The 18,495-nt window shown below is 44.1% G+C and overlaps 1 protein-coding gene across 1 annotated transcript in view; it reads right to left on the reverse strand.

The window, feature by feature from the left end:
- The window catches only part of RIMS4 (regulating synaptic membrane exocytosis 4), a 163,311-nt gene that overhangs the window by 63,837 nt on the left and 80,979 nt on the right, over positions 1–18,495 (reverse strand). The window lies entirely within an intron of this gene.

The following is an 18,495-nucleotide window of genomic DNA, read 5'->3' on the forward strand; positions in this document are numbered from 1 at the left end:
TTCATATACAAAACATCTGTTGGGCACAGTGGCGTAAGTTCGTCCCAGTTGCCCGGAGGCAAGATGTATATTGGTGCACCCCCCCCCCCACACACACACACACACAATGTTATTCAAAACATATATAGTCTGTTATGAAATATATATTATATACTGTATGTATATACAGAAAGAGAGGGAGAACACATATATATTTCAGAACTCAGCCACAGAAGTGATTTTGATGGCTTTCAATTAATGGATTTAAACTGGCAGTGGTGGAGAAGTGCCCTCTTGAGAGCAGGAGCCCGGCGGCAGATGACTCCATTGCCTCCCAGAGTTCTGCCTCTGGTTGGGCAGTACAAGTGCCTGTCAAGTGCCATCTAAGAGTGCAAGGGAAATCTTACATGTTTGAGGAATGGTAAGATTTACCCTGCAGGGGAATATACAAAATAACAGGTACAGTATATCAGAAAGACCTGTAAAGATTGTTTAATGAAATGTAGAGGTCAGAGAGGGGAAGAGAAGCAGGTTCTAAAAGGACTTACAAAATCAGAATGTGTTTGTCTCTCTCTCTCTTTCCAACCACATCTAATGGATTTATACAACATGTTAAATGTAGGCATGGTTGCCACTAGGACATAGCATCAGGTGGCTAGTTGCTTCTCCTTTACTTGATATATCTGAAACAAATCATGGTTCTGCTCTTCCCACAGCTCAGGTTTTTTTTTAAATAATAATAAAAATACAGTACATGTTTCTGATCATATGCATTGGTCATATAGTTTTAGTAGTACCCATGGTACACACCAGGGTCGGACTGGGACCAAAAATCAGCCCAGGCCCATCTGCTGTGGCTGCACAGGCCAAATTACATTATGCCCATTACACATTTTGGCATTGGCACACACCATAATGCCCATTACACATTATGGCACACACCATAATGCCCATTACACATTGTGGCACACACCGTAATATCCATTACAGAATATGACACAATCCGTTATGCCCATTACACATTATGACACACACATCGTAATGGCCATTACAGAATATGACACAATCCGTTATGCCCACTACACATTATTATGGCACACACCGTAATGCATTGCATGCCCATTAAACATTATGCCTTTGTGCATCTACTCAAGTAATAATTCCTGGTTCATGAAATGGAAAGATGCTTAATACATTATCTGGCTTTCAGGGGCCTCCTGAGGCTCCTGATTCCTGCACTTTAGGGGGCCATCACACAATCACTGTCACTCTATAGAATATAACTTTTATTTGCCCACTTCAGAACTACAAGTGACCCCTATTACAAGCTAGCAAGCAGTCTGGTATAGTGGGTTAAGTTAACTAAATAAACTAATGACGTAGTCAGCTCCCCCCACCCACGCTTCTCAGACTGGATATTGGCGCCGGAGGCTCAGGTGCAGTTGCATCATGACATTACACTTCAGCGTCATGATGTCAATATGCAAATGACACGTGGTGGAGCTCAGCACAGAGACACCCAGGAGGCAGTGCTACTGCTGAAAGCGCTGAGAAATGGCTGCACAAAATCATTCCACAAGGCCATCAGCCCTTCTGACATTTGCTAGAATTGCCAGGTGGCCAGTCTAGCCCTGGTACACACAGTCGTGTTCAATCATACTATATAAACTTTGAGAAGATGCAAAATGGAAACAAATCCTTTGAGGACCATAGGAAATAAGAATTAAACAATACTTTGGATAGGGATTGTGGTGGCCTCATGGTCCAAATAATTAATTAATACATTATGTTTCAAAATGCTATAAATGTCTTTAATATTAATCACAGCCACAAACAGCCATTGTAAATGCAGAAGATAATTTATGTTACAATGTCCCAGCTATGTTTGTGCCATTTACAATTGAGTCTTATATATGCACCCATATCTTGTAAATCTGTAAGAAGAATTACTGTAGCCTTATCCCTTATCTATAACAGTGCCTTTAACACATTTCAATTACTAACGCATTCAATAAATGAACAAGAGAATAGGTGTTTTATTACAAATGTGGATGGTGCGTTGGGAATTTTATCAAAAGGGAAAAAAAATCAATAACCAGAGTTAGATGTGTAATAGCTTTGTTAAAATGAGCTTGCACAGATAAAACACCGTATATATATATATATATATATATATATATATATATATATATATATATATATATATTAGGGCAGAGTGAAAAAATAGAAATTGAGATATTTAAAATCGGCTAGTGTAGAAAAGTAGTGATTTATGCCACACACCGTAATTCCCCTTAAAAATATGCTATGCACCATAATGCCCATATGACAGTGACACACATTATGCTACACATAATGCCCCGAGTACTCCTGGATATGCCCACATTTGAAGGTCTGCCTTTTCATAACGCCGACACAAGTTGCCAAAAGTAGTTGATCTGCTTATACGTAGTGCTCACACCAGTTGCCGACATTAGTAGCACTGTGTAACCATATGCCCACACCAGTTGTCGACAGCAGTAGCACTGTGTAACCATATGCCCACCCCAGTTGCTGACATTAGTAGCACTGTGTAACCATATTCCCACACCAGTTGCCAACAGCAGTAGCACTGCCTATACACGTGCCCACACCAGTTGCCGACAGCAGTAGTACTGCCTATACACGTGCCCACACCAGTTGCCAGCATTAGTAGCGCTGCCTATAGACATACTCACACCAGTTGCCAACATTAGTAGCACTGCCTATACACATGCCCACATAATTTGCCAATAGTAGTAGCGCTGCCTATACACATGCCCACACCATTTGCCGACATTAGTAGCGCTGCCTATACATGTGCCCACACCAGTTGCCAACATTAGTAGCGCTGCCTATACATAATGACCACACCAGTTGCCGATGGTAATAGCTCTGCCTATACATAACGCCCACACCAGTTGCTGACAGTAGTAGCGTTGCCTATACATGTGCCCACACCAGTTTCCTACATTAGTAGCGCTGCCTATACATAACACCCACACCAGTTACCAACAGTAGTAGTGCTGCCTATACATACAGTATGCCCACACAAGTTGCTGACATTAGTAGCACTGCCTATACATAATGCCCACAACAGTTGCCGACAGTAGTAGCACTGCCTATACACATGCCCACACCAGTTGCCGACAGTAGTAACACTGCCTATACACGTGCCCACACCAGTTGCTGACATTAGTAGTGCTGACTATACATGTGCCCACACCTGTTGCTGACATTAGCAGCGCTGCCTATACATAATGCCCACACCAGTTGCCGACATTAGTAGCACTGCCTATACACGTGCCCACACCAGTTGCCGACATTAGTAGCACTGTGTAACCATATGCCCACACCAGTTGTCGACACCAGTAGCACTGTGTAACCATATGCCCACCCCAGTTGCTGACATTAGTAGCACTGTGTAACCATATTCCCACACCAGTTGCCAACAGCAGTAGCACTGCCTATACACGTGCCCACACCAGTTGCCGACAGCAGTAGTACTGCCTATACACGTGCCCACACCAGTTGCCAGCATTAGTAGCGCTGCCTATAGACATACTCACACCAGTTGCCAACATTAGTAGCACTGCCTATACACATGCCCACATAATTTGCCAATAGTAGTAGCGCTGCCTATACACATGCCCACACCATTTGCCAACATTAGTAGCGCTGCCTATACATAATGACCACACCAGTTGCCGATGGTAATAGCTCTGCCTATACATAACGCCCACACCAGTTGCTGACAGTAGTAGCGTTGCCTATACATGTGCCCACACCAGTTTCCTACATTAGTAGCGCTGCCTATACATAACACCCACACCAGTTACCAACAGTAGTAGTGCTGCCTATACATACAGTATGCCCACACAAGTTGCTGACATTAGTAGCGCTGCCTATACATAATGCCCACACCAGTTGCCGACATTAGTAGCGCTGCCTATACACGTGCCCACAACAGTTGCCGACAGTAGTAGCACTGCCTATACACATGCCCACACCAGTTGCCGACAGTAGTAACACTGCCTATACACGTGCCCACACCAGTTGCTGACATTAGTAGTGCTGACTATACATGTGCCCACACCTGTTGCTGACATTAGCAGCGCTGCCTATACATGTGACCACACCAGTTGCCGACACTAGTAGCGCTGACCCCATGGGGCATGATGAAAATTGACCCGTTGGAATAAAAACCTGTAAATTTTATGGATGTACCATTGAAATGATCTTTTTGAAGGAGAATGTTCATACCCCTTGCACAGAAGGGCTTTGGGAAATTGGACTATTTATGAGGCATATGGTTACACATATTAACCTCTTTTTGAACACCCCTAAGTTGTTGTTTTTTGCAGTGTGAGTGCGGTCTATACTCTCTGTCTATATATATATATATATATATATATATATATATATATATAGACAGAGAGAAAGAGAGGACAGTGCTATGCTAAGACTCGCTGTGTCTGGGGACGGCTGTACATGGCCTAATTATGTCACGTTCCGCTATTTATAACCAAGTTGGAGAAAGAAATTTGTGCTGAGTTAAAATATGCATGAATTAAAGTAAAAATGTGGATGTTAAAAATAAGGCATTTTTGCATTTCCTTCCCTTGAATTCTAAATGGCAGTGCTGTGAGAAGAGGAAATGGTAGGATACCGTAACGTCTCCAGTTGTTGGCAGGTATTGCATGGAACAGATGGAATCTTGTCTCCTAAGTGCTGACAACACGAGCACAGCTCACTCACTTAGCAAGCAGGAATATATTAACAATCACAGTGGAATGATTCTGCAAGTCTTTTTGCTGGATCACTGCAAATCACAATAGTATATTTACAATAAAACTACAGTACTACTCTCTACAGTACTAGTAAGCACGCTCGAAGCAAAAGCTTTGAAAGCTAGTCTGCTACCTTCTGTGTTTGTGCATGTGTGAGAATGAGATGTAGTTTCACTCTCTGCCAGCAGCTGTAGGCAAGAAGGTGGCACTCCCGGATTTTTAGTAAGTGAAAAAAGCAATTTTATTGCAGTACAGGTCCTCCGACATGTTTCGGGCACAATCCGCCGTCCTCAGGGATCCCTGAGGACGGGCGGATTGTCTATAGAGAAATGGTCCAGCAAGATTGCAAAATATCTTGGTGGGCTGTATGATATGGTCACACAGCAATGTTGATCAGTGGTTAGGTGGAGGTGAAAGTGACGAATGAAAAAAAAAATGTTTGTGGACGGTCCAGCAGGGATGTAACTGGATAGGAAATCTTATGAATGTTATGTGGCCAGTTTTAGAATTGTATAAACTTGGTTGATGAGGTTAGTTTTGAGTGAATGCTTGAAGGTTTGGAGACTAGAGGAGAGACGTATTGCGAATGGGAGGGCATGGTACAGAGTGGGTGCAGACCAAAGAAAGTCCTGCAATTATTAATGGGAGTGAGTAATGAGCGTGTATGAGAGATCTTGTGCAGAGCGGAAAGGTTGGGTAGGGGATAGTTAAAATAAGAGATGCATGTTGATGTAGTTTGGTTAATAGCCTTGTGCATAAGTAAAAGTATTTTATCCGAAATACAACAGAAGTCAAGCAATTTTTAATTGATTTGATTCTTCACCACGATTTAACTGTTAAGTGTTATAAGTTGGGTGTACAAAATGTGTATCTTAAGCTTGCCATACAATACATTGATATGGATAAACTAGCCAAGCAAACGACTTGATTTTAAATGATGATCAATATATGGATCTCTGAACGATAAGCTTTCACAGCCTCAAAACACATATTCCGGATTGTTTTGTTTACCAAACATGCCCAAACTTCACTACTGTTGTTTAGCTGACTCCATGCTGTAAATAAAGATTGTGCAGTATATTATATTATATTCTGGCAGTCAGGTTAGGAGGTGGGTGGGTCGGGTAGTGAGGCATACTAGGGGCATGGTGGAGGGGTGTGATGCAGGGTAGGGGCAGAGTGGAGGGGGGCTCTCCGTAAAATTGCATAATCGCAGACCAGCCCCTGCTACGCAATGTCGAGATTACAGGCATTGTGAGGACAGGGCCACAATGCCCCTGGCTGTGTCAAGATTGTGTGTGGCTGCAAAGAGGCAGTTTTGATAGGTGGCTGCTGGCCGGAGACTTGCCCACTATCCTAAGGGGTATGGCCGCCACCCAATTTTCAGAAAAGAGGCACTCCGATCGTCGATTGATTTTGCCTAAGGCGCATGCACACTCATTACTCGCTCCCATTCCCGACTGCAGGACTTTATTCGGGCTGCACCTACTCTGTGGAATGCCCTCCCAACCACAATAAGACTCTCCTCCAGTCTCCAAACCTATAAGCGTTCCCTAAAAACGTATCTCTTCAGGCAAGCTTATAAAATTCCAGAACCAGTCACAGAACCTAGCATTCTGGTGGAATTAATGCAATAAAGAATACAGTATCTATCCTTATGTATCAATGCCTATTTCCCTATAGATTGTAAGCTTGCAAAATGGGCCTTCATACCTTTTGACTGTCTGTAAATACCCTGTTTGTTGTATCACTATCACTTTGTAAAGTGCAATGGAATATGCTGCGCTATAAAAAATAAACTGTTAATAAATAATAAATAAATAATAATAATAATGCAATGTTGTTTTTTTCTAAAATTATTTTTCAACTACACACATGTCTAAGTAGATAAAAGTTGCAAAGTACATACATCTCATGTTGTTGGGGTTATTAAGATCTAATACAAGGTAATTAAGATCTAATGTAGCTTCTGGTGGTGACAGATCATGTAGCTATAGTAACACAGATATATTATCATCAAAAATAATAAAGAAGTCATTGACAACTGGCATTTCTATAATGTTACTGCATCAATGTTAGAATGAGGATAGACAGCAGAAAAAAGGGGACACGAAACATAAACCAGTCCTGGTGGAATTCTTGCACAGCTAATGTCAAACTGACCTTCACCAATTATTCCAAAGTGGGTCCCGGCCTTCTCAACATGGGGTCGCGACGCCATGTTGCTGACCATCAGGCTGATGACTTTTCTAATCTCGGTCAGTGATTCAAGGAGCCTGAAATATCTGTTGAATTGTCTGTTATTTTAGACTACTCCCATCAGTTTGTGCCTCCACAATGCTCCCATGCATGTGCTGTCTGCTGCCTACACATGTGATGTGATAACCTTCTGCAGTAACTTGCTGGGGTCCCGTAATTATTTTTATTGTCTAATGGGGTCCCAGAGCAAAATAGTTTGAGGACCCCTGTTCTAAAGGAACTGTCAGGAGAGCCGGCGGGTCTCCTACTCACCCCTCCGTGCGCGCCGGCGTCTCTCCTGTCTAGCGCTGGGTCCTGGGCGGCAGATGGGAGACGGCAAGGGGGCGGCTGGTGCAGGATGACTGTCACACTCCTGGCGTGCAGGCTCCAGCCTGCAGGGTTCAGCGGCGTCCGGAAGCCGGCGCCGCCATGTTTGTTTTGGGAAAACCAGCCATTGGGCCAGTTCTGTAGTTTCTCCCCACTGTGCTGCTCCAGCCAATGGCAGCTTCTCCCTAGGGATTTAGGGAGGCTGCCAAGAGCTGTCCAGCGTCAGTGCAAAAAAGTCTTCAGCCTGTCTACAGCTTTTCTGCTGGCTCCATTTGGTCCTGCGTTCTGGCTTGGTTCAGTCCTCCCTGGGAAGTGCTACTCCTGTGCTCCAGTTCAGTAGTCTCCACGCCGGTTCTCCTGTCCAGCGTGCTCATTCTCCGCCTAAATCCAGTACGCAGTTGCCCTCATCATCCCCTGGTCTCATCTTCCGCCTCAAATCCCATTCCCAGTGGATTCCTTCACTATACCTCCTGACTTGTCTTGCCAATTCCCCTGGACTCTTTTTCAGTTTATAGCAAGTGGCTACTATTTTTGTTTTTTGATATTGCTCAAAGAAGTATTTGAGTATCGTTTGTTCTTGAGGGAAATCGATGTACCTTCATGAAACCGTCTATTATTAAACCTGCTCGATTCAACCCCACTCCTACTGCTTCCAGTCCAGTTCCTGATCCTCACACGAACCCATCCAATCCCATTCCCGTGACAGGAACCTCCTTCATCTTCTGGCTCTGTAAAAAGCACTTGCTTTAATGTTACATAAGTACTAATGTATTCATCTAACAGTTTGGAGCAGCCGAGTGCCCGTTATTTGTCTAGAATTCTTGAATCTTACTGCTGGAAATAGAACCAGGATGGTTGTTCTCCATTTGGATTGTTGGTAGCTGCTTTCACTGAGGAGACAGTAGATATAACTCAAGGAGACCAGGGATTGCAACAGCATTGACAGTTGACAGCATTGACAGGTAAACTCAGTGGGTCCAGCTGCTGAACTGAGCAGGTACTCCTTTAGAGCTTCTAAATAACCTTGTAACGATGACCCCTCAGGACCACCACAAGAATATCCCACTGCCTTCACAAATTTATTTTGAAATTTGTGGAAAGATGGTTATACAGTATGGGAGATAGGATAGATGCTGATAGTGGGACAGAGTGCTGATCTAGTGCAGACATCACTAGCTTCCACCCTTATGCCATCATTAAAAGGAAAACAGATTTTGACAAATCTGTCCAACATTATTCTGCCAAAATATGTATAACTGTATACCAAATCTGTGACAGTCCCATAGGCTTAACCACTTAGTAAGACACATCACTGAACAACTCGTGCATTGCTGCTTGGATTTATGGTTTCCTGAAAGTGGACAGTAGATGGGCACCTTGATATGTGTTAGACAGGCCAAGTACTGTATGTGCAGCAGTACTATACCAAGCATTTCATTTATTTCTGCGCTGCGCATCTACTGTGTTTCATAAATGAGGACTTGCGAATTAACAAGTCACTCAATATATGTAAAGAGCAAGCAATCCTGCATGCTTGAGTTCTTTCATTTCTAGAGACTATTACATGCCTCTGCAAGGGAAAGGGGATGTTTAGTGGGTGTAATAACTCAGCTACAGAGACAGTATAATTTCATGCCCTGATTTATTCTGTCAACATGGAAATATAAAATGCACATGCTGGTATATATAGATTTAATGCACATAAAAAATAGGTCTTACATCTTTCTTTAACTTGGATTAAATCACATTTACACCAAACACCTTGCTCTACCATAAGGGAATCACTTGCAATGATTGAATATTATAATCTCAAAGAACTTGAATTGGTTTCTCTTTTTGTAAAAATAAAAGGCAATTTGAAAGTCTTCAGGCATTTAATCTGTTGCGTTCTATGGTAATTTTCAGCAATTAGAGCTCAAGGCTCTTGCAGGGATACAGCTGTCGTGTGATTCTCTTTTGTAGGTTTTAGACATTAACACAGACTTTTCCCAATGCAGCACACACATTTAGGACCGGCACAAACTCCCCTCCGGTGCACTCTCACCAATGCTGATTCTTACATTAGCAGATGGAAGCTAGGGGGGCAGCACCCGCTCTTCAGACTAGGAGTGTGGCTCTTGGTTCTAGCTGCTGGCTGCTTCATGTAAGCTCCATATATGGGATTTTCGCAGGGGCAAAAAACAACAACAGTGCACTAGTGAACTTCCCAAATTTTGGGAGCCTTCTGGTCATTCCTAAAGAGTAGAAATTTATGCTTTGTTCATCCACTAAATGTTTTCATGCACCGGACCTATGATAATCCTTACATAGAATGGAAATTGATTATTCTAGAAAATGTGGTCATTTACCATTGTATGTTTATGTAATAGACACCACAATATAAACCAGACTGTTTGAATTGCAAAAATGACTATATATTGCAAAGGGTTAAGCTGCTGTGACACATTACAACCCTGCACATTTCAAATAATACCCCACCTCCCCCCGCTGAGACTGACCTAGACCCCAGCACCCACTCCTGTCCCTTTAACAAATGTCACAATGGATATAGATGGGAGCCCAATTTATATGAGTATTTGCTCTGTGCTTTTGTGGGAGACAGGAGGGGGATGGGGCCACTAATCTGAGCAGGGGCAGATCTAGCCATAAAAAGTCACTGGCTGACAGGTGGCCTCCCGAGAATCTTCCCTGTAAGGTCTATGGCCAATCCGCCCCTGCGCATACCTATACTATAGGGTCAGCATTGCCTGAAAGAGATCCGTAGGAAGGTTCTTCTGATCCCTCCCGGGAATGCATGTGCTCTCCAATGGTTGTTTATGTGCACTGAAGATGCTGGGATTTTGCTGCTATAAGCAAGTGGCAAAGGAAGCCTGAATGTGACAGAATAATCAGCCCTATTCAGATGAGTTGTACTGGCATGATATCAATAGATAAGCATTTCCTCCCTGCTGAAAATATTGGTGGTAAGAGGTGGTATAATAGTGGTGGTCTTTATGTGTCAATCATACACTTTACGCCATACTGCGCAAGGTGCCCAGCGTTACTAAGACACATTAGGAGGCATATTGCATACTAAACTAAGTATTCCACTGCTCAATATACCATAGCTGCTAGATGACCGGAGTTGTTAGCAAGCCTTAACAAACAGTATACAAAAAATAAAGTAGAAAACCTGTGCCTCGGTATTGGGAATGTATTTGTTCTAAAAGTTCCTCTATATCAGATATACAGTAAAGTCTGGTGCTCTATCCATCCACAGGGAATTCTTATTCTCCTTTTCGCAAATTAGGATATCTTGCCAGTAGCACTTAAACCATCTCCTTCTCTTTAATATTTCAAAGAAGTGCACGAGGTAAAAGAAACATATAGTCCAGACACAGGATATAAGCAGCAGGGCTCAACGGCCGGCAGTCAGACTGACAAAGCAGTGTCCAGTACATAGGCTGAGGTCAGGAGCAGACAGCAGTCAGAGCCCTTTTACACAGATTTCATCACACACAGATGTACACTACAAGCCCCAGGGGTCAGTGTATGCTAGCAATAGCGTTTTCTTGCCTCTAGTTCTCTTATTTATGCAAGTAAGATGCAGATTTTGAGCAAAAAAAGATGCTTAACACTGCCGCGTCACACATAACCAGACGCACCGAGAGGGACTAATTAGCTTGACTTGATTTAACAGGCCATTTATGCTATCATACATATATAGGTCTGTAAGAACAGAAACCTCAGTGTTCACAAAGCTCAGCTGATCAGTACACGATTAACAATATGCTGATAAACCCAGAAGTTTGTCACATTCTAAGCTGCCCTATGTGTCACTTTACACAGGCATGCCTGGCTTTGAACTACATGTTCATATGAAACACTGACAGATGGGCTCTAGGAAAATATGCCTTATTTATCCATGATACTTGGATTCACTCCTCTGCAGGGCTATGAAATTAGGATCTGCCCTCATTAAGTTTTAATTGCTGTGTCTGATAAGAGGCAACTGTTTAGATCTAGCTGATGTCCCTGGAAATTATGCTTCAGCTCCTATCAGCTGCAAGCAGCTAGGTCAGTGAGTGGAGATACAGTATAAGTATAGTACATCACTATAAAAATACAGCATACTCATTAAACATCCCTGCATGAGGAAGTATTCCTATCAGCACTCGTGCACCGTCCTAGGCTATACTCCCAAAGAACACCTGCTCTCCCGTCATCTTCTCCAACCAGGTGCAACATATTGGATCCCTATGCTACTATAGGATTCATCAATATACCAGATCTGCTGTAGCAGTATCAGTTGAGACAGGCTTCTCATCTACAGCAGATTCTAGAACTACAGACCTCAGTTGTGTCCATTTCTTTTGCAAAGCGGTCCATTCCGCAGATGTGTTTTCTAGTTATTGATATTAAATATTTTTCAAACATACAGAGCTTGGGTTTTGTGACCACAGTAACTCAAGTATTCCAGTTCATTGGTGACAAATAATGATTGAAATTTAATTATCTAGAAACAGATGTTTTAAGTGTGAATACATTTCTGATACTAAAGATACACATAAATAGCTTGGGACACAAATATTTGCTGGTATTCTGAGCAACACATGTCCAAAGTCAGGCCCGGGGGTCAATTGCGGCCCGTGCTGTCATTTCAAGCGGCCCGCAGCCTCCAGCTGGAAGCGGACAGAGCATCAGATGTGGGAAGCACAGCACAGGACACTAAAGGTGGGGCCCCGGTGAGCACGCTTTTACCTTGCTGTCTGCTGCAGTGAGGAGGTGCCGACCGCCACAGTCAGATGTATTTGGCATCCTACCCCTGCTGCTGCAATTGTGTATCACCCTACTCCACAATCACAGTGACAGCAGTGTTTAGGGAGGGGGGCAGCAAGGGGGAAGCTTGCTCCAGTAACATGCAGAGTGGAGGAGGGCAGCAGCGGGAGCCAAAGCATCTCCTGTCCTTGCAGTGCCTGCTTTGCCTCTCCTTCCTCTGGCTCACACAAGGGGCTGGGAAACATACAGAGAAGGGAGGAGGCAGAGTGGGGGACATACAGTGAAGGAGGGTCAGGCTGGGGGCCATACAGTGAATGGAGGCAGTGATGGCCATTCAGAGAAGGGGGAGCAGGGGCAGACTGGGGGACATACAGTGAATGGGGGCAGAGTGAGGTACATAGTGAATGGGGTTCATAAAGTGAATGGGAGTCATACAGTAAAGGAGGGTCAGGCTTGGGGACATACAATGAATGGAGGCACTGATGGACATTAAGAGAAGGGGGGCAGGCTGGGGGACAGAGTGAATGGATGCAGAGTGGGGAACATACAGTGAATGGGGGACATACAGTGAAGGAGGGGCAGGCTGGGGGAAATACAGTGAAGGTGCAGGCTAGGGGACATAGAGTTAATGGAGGCAGAGTGGGGGACCATTCTGATGTGATTAATGATTCAAAGAATGTTAGGCTGAATGGTCGGCCCCCACACATTTACACTTCACCAAATCTGGCCCTCGTCGCAAAAAGTTTGGACACCCCTGCCCTAAGTGATCGGTGCTTTCAGTAAATATGATAGTAAAAATGACCCAGTGTTCCATAAAGTTACTGTTCTGAGTGATACTCTCTTAATCCCACATTCAAATACACTCAGGGCCGGCTCATACACTCAGGGCCGGCTCTACCATTAGGCAGCTTTAGGCAGCTGCCTAGGGCGCCGGGATCTGGAGGGTGCCACCAAGTCTGCCTATCAAAAAAATCAAGGCTGTTTATGAGGATCCTTGTTGTACTTAATGTAGGTGGCTGCTGTGGAACTTCTAAGACCTCACCTCAATACTTTCCCTTAAGCCATACTTCCCTACCATTGCTGCCCCCTCTTCCTTGTATTCTATTGTGGGTGACAAAGGGTGGTCTCCAGGGAAAGCAGGAGACTTCCCCCCTTTCCGGGGTGGGGCTGGAGGACCACCCGATTTTTGGGAGCCTCCCTGCCATTCTGGAATGTTAAGCAATTACTGTATGCCTTAAGGTGTTGGAAATGGGTATTGGTGGCAGTATGAGGGGGGTGGGATGCAGAAGGTTGCAGTTTTGCCTAGGGTGCTGAGAAGCCTTGCACCGGCCCTGAATACACTGACCCTTTGCAGCCAGCAGCTACATACTTATATAATTATATAATTCAAATTTACTGTAAACACCTACATATCATTTCCATAGATGCTTCTGTGTGAGGAAGGAGCATGTAACCACAGGAGGCATTGATATACTTAGCCACAGGGGAACTGAAAGTTATTACATGGAATGGGCGGTTCTGGATTCCTGAGCTTGTCTGTGGGGCCAGACAGGAGCAAAATCTTCACAGGTTTCCCTAGTAGGCATGGTACAGGGCAGAACTCACAAGAGAAATAGGATACAAAAACATATAATGTGCTGAAGATTCGATCATTGTGGACAGACACCTTCAGCTTTTAGAGAAGTAGGTGTATTGGCATCTATGTGGGTAAATGAAAGAAGAGGAAAGAGGAAAGAAGAAAGAAGATGGTAAAATGATGTCTAGTCTATTCAGGAAATGTGAGTCTTTATTTCAATGAAAGGACCCTAAGATATGGCTGAATCTGTGTACGGGTTTATGAATAAACATCTGGAATGCACATGTACAGTACAGAAATGTGCAAAAAAATCCAGCTTCATAAGACCCTTTGCCTCAGTAGGATGTGGTATAGTTCACAGGTCGACTCTCATTAGGTCATCAGCCAAAGGTTTACATACAGTACACAACGTTGACACTGAAGTTTTTTCCGTTTCTTTGGTGTCAGTGTCGACACCTGAGTAAACATAGATGGTAAAGTATGAAAACGTTAAAAATTGGGGAAAGAAACCTGAAAAAAATGTTGCCCATTTCATGTATTGACCTTTTCCATGTCAACATTTTGTCAGTGTCAACAATGATTATTCAGTCTACTAACCGCTTTCTCTATCCTTTTAGTGTCAACCTATTGGCTGTCAACCTAGACATTTTCTGTCAGCCATTCAGATACTGCCCCCAGTAATGTTACTTGTTATAAGAAACCTGATAGGCTGAAAATTAGTTTAGGCCACAAAATGGTTTGAATGTAGACAAAATGGCAATTTTAAAGTTTCCCTCGCATGATTTTCTGTGTGCAGATCATCTTTAACAACGGCTACTGGAGATACCACTCACTGGTCATCTCACGGCTTGACTACTGTAATGCTCTACTCACCGGCCTCGCTCGATCCCAACTGGCTCCTCCCCAATCTGTCCTCAACACTGCAGCCAGGCTTATCTTCCTCTCCCACCGCTCTAATTCTGCCACTCCCCTTCAACAAAATCTGCACTGGCTCCCATTCCCCTACAGAATCCTTTTCAAACACACCACACTCACATACAGGGCCATCTCTAATTCCATTGCTCCATATATCTCTAACCTTATCTCCATTCATACACCCTCCCGCCCTCTATGGTCGGCTGACGACTGTCGTCTCTCCTCCACACTGCTTACCGTGCTAGAGTACAGGACTTTGCCCATGCTGCACCCCTTCAGTGGAACGCACTCCCTCGCTCCATTAGACTCTCCCCGACCTTGCAAAGCTTCAAACGGGCACTGAAAACTCACCTATTCATCAAAGCGTACCCATCCACTGCATAAACTAGTCCTGAGGCTGGTTCTCTGACCCCTTGCCTGTTTACATCCTGCTATCTAGCCACCACCACTTGCTTGCACCTCTTGTAATCTGTCTGTCTCCCCTTCCTACTAGATTGTAAGCTCCTCTGAGCAGGGTTCTCTTCCCTCCTGTTGTCAAAGCCCTCTTCTCTTCACATTTTACTCACAGCTCTCCTATACTCAAACACTCAGTGACCATCTTCGTCTGCATACTCATCTCCATCATTGGCCTCAAGCCTCTTATAGTATGTTGATTGAGTCCTCACTACTTATATTTAAGCTGTAATGTGTATTGTGGCGCTCTTTACTTGTACTCTATTTTTGTTATTTATTCAATGTTATGCCAAGTTTTGTCTCCCTGTACTGTTCCTTTGTACGGCGCTGCGAAACACTTGTGGCGCCTTATAAATAAAATTATAATAATAATAATACCACGCAAGACTATTATTGTTTATATAAACACATCAGTTTAAGTCAGACACTAATAAATGCATACATTCTGGGCACCTTATCAAAAATCACAGATCTTATTTTGAAAACCTGGAAGTACTTAACTGTATATTTGTTTATTGTATAAGCAGTAAACCATCTGGCCATCAGCACCATGGCACAAGATCATGTGTAAAGTTGCAGCCATTTCAAATGGCAGCTGTGAATGTTGCAATGTATCCTGGGATATGTAAAGTACATTACACTGTTCAGACAACAGGAAATACATTTTCTGACACAAATGATCTTGCTTGAAATTTTTTTTAATTGTTCATTATCAGTAATATGCAGCATGTGTAGCATAGAAAGAGATAATGAGGCATTAATATGGTCATTATAGAATACTATAGTCTAGTCTGCTTATGGGGCCCCTGGGCAGTAGCCCACCCAGACCAGTGGGAAAGATGGCCCTGACTAAACAAAGCATTTGCATTAATCTGAAAACTTGTAGCCACAACCTCATGTAGCCTTACTGCTATTGTCAATCATTGCACTATAAAGAAACACAGAAGGCTGAATAAGCCTGAGGTGACATAAACCACTGAGGGTTCTCCCAGGGTACACTCTGCTGTTGGTCACATGCTATTGTAATGAGGATGGGCACAAGGCCTATCAGAGCAGGGGGAGGGTTTAGACAGGGTAGGAATGATCACAAGTTTAGAGTGATCACCCTCTGTTCAAGAAGCCCCACCCACCCTTCCCTATTTCTCTTCCTCTTCTGCGGCGGTAAAGAACGGTCATTCTTTAAGAACTCTGTGTGTGTGTAGGTAGTGGGGTGCACTCTCCCTCGATTGTCATGGGCCATGCTTCTGTCCGGGGAATGGCCGTCACCACCAGGCCTGGTGGCTGACCAGGGAGAGTGGTCACCCAGTGTTGTATGTATGCTTAGTGATCTTTAACCCCACCTTTCCTATAGTGACCGTTCTTTAGTGCCGCCACCATTCATAGTCTTAGTTAATTGTCAAAATAAATTTGACATTCTTTTTGAAACGCCAGCACTTTGTGTTGTGTCTTTATTTTAAGTTAAGTTATATAAGGTTTAGAGTTAAGTTTGTATTTAGGTGTATCAACCGTCGGGGTAGGCCAGGGGGATACCCGATGGTGAGTTTAGTACTTATTCAATCTCTACTAGAGAAAATGTCTATAGTGAGAGTATAATATAATGTATATGAAAGGAGCTTCAAATAAAAACACTGTTTAAGAGTCTGAAAGAAAACATCAACACCTGATTTAATTATTAAAAGTAAATCAGGTAGTCAGTAAAATTTACTGACAAAAGTAGCTAATATCCTATGCACCACCCACAGACACAAGAAAAAACTTTGCTCCAAGTGGTCCTGCTAATACTCCTACACGTACTAGAACATCCAGTGCAAAAGCAAATGGTCGTGCACCTTCTGTAAACTTAAATAATTCCTTCCCTGTCCCACATTCAATCACTGTGTGTGTGCATAAATATATCATACAGGGCCGGCGCTACCTGCTCAGCAGAGCCTGCAAAGCAGGTAGGCGCCGGACCTGATAGGCGCTCTCCCCTTCATTGACACTACTCCTGCCGAGTGTCACAGCTCATTCACTGTCTCACTCATTGTCTCCCAAATGTTTTAAAAGTAGAATCCGATGCAGCGCTGCTGCTCTCCGTCCTCAACATATATTAAGAGCGATACAGCGTCCTGCTTGCACACTCACTGTTTATCCCTGCGGCTCCTCAGTCAGGCACGCTGCACACTGATCAGTGCAGCCTACAGGGCACCGTGCCTAGGACAGAGAGAGGGAGCGCCGATCAGCATGGAGCTCCCCCTCTGTGTCCTATGCTCGGTGCTCTGCAGGCTGCACTGTGCAGTGTGCCTGCAGCCTGACTGAGGAGCCGCCGGGAGAAAGAGTGAGTGTGCAGGAGGTTGCCAGTGATAGTGTCACTGTTGCTGCAGGTGCATGTCACTGCATGGGAGGTCAGCTGTGGACTGTGAAGGTCAGCTGTGGACTCTACTATTAAAGCCTGCTGTACTAGAAGGGGGCACCCAGCTATCATCCTCCCCGACCTTGGAGATCTGCCAGGCATCACTGTTGGACCCCTGGTAGGTCTCTGTTACTGCATCCCCCCTGGTCCCTGTCCCTGTGTCCTACCCTGTCCCTGTGTCCCCCCAGTCCCTGTCCCTGTGTCCCCCAATCCTTGCACCCCCCCACCCCCCCCCCCCCCGGTCAATGTCCCTGCATCATCCCCCGATCCCTGTCCCTGCATCATCCCCCAGTCCCTGTCCTTGCATCGTCCCCCGGTCCCTGTCCCTATCACTGTGTCATTCCTGGTCCCTGTCCCTGCGTCCCCTCTTCCCTGGTCCCTGCCTCCCCAGGGTCCCTTTGTCCCCAAATTATATGTCAAGTTTGGCTTAATCCGTGTGGCAAAACGTGAATTATTTTTTCTTTAAATTCATGTAGCATAACATAAATTTTATCTCAACCTGGGTGGCAAGATGTGAGTTTTGGCTCAATCTGGATGGCATGACATGAATTTTGTCTCAAAACGTGTTGCATAATGTGAATTTTGTCTCAGTCCGGATGTAATGATGTGAATTTTAGCTCAATCTGGGTGGCATGATGTGAATTTTGGCTCAGTCTGGGTGGCATGATGTGAATTTTAGCTCAATCTGGGTGGCGTGATGTGAATTTTAGCTCAATCTGGGTGGCATGATTTGAATTTTGGCTCAGTTCGGGTGGCATGATGTGAATTTTGGCTCAGTCCAGATGGCATGATGTGAATTTTGGCTCAGTCCGGGTGGCATGATGTGAATTTTAGCTTAATCTGGGTGGCATGATGTGAATTTTAGCTCAATCTGGGTGACATAACGTGAATTTTGTCTCAATATATGTTGCATAATGTGAATTTTGGCTAAGTCTGGGTGACATGCTGTGAATTTGGGCTAAATCTGGGTAGCATGACGTGAATTTTTGCACTTTCATTTTGGCATAAAGGTGCCTATACACAGCGATCCTGTTTTGCATGGCGACGGG

This window comes from Crinia signifera, chromosome 6, assembly GCF_055691185.1.
Source record: "Crinia signifera chromosome 6, ASM5569118v1, whole genome shotgun sequence".
Taxonomy (NCBI): Eukaryota; Metazoa; Chordata; class Amphibia; order Anura; family Myobatrachidae; genus Crinia; species Crinia signifera.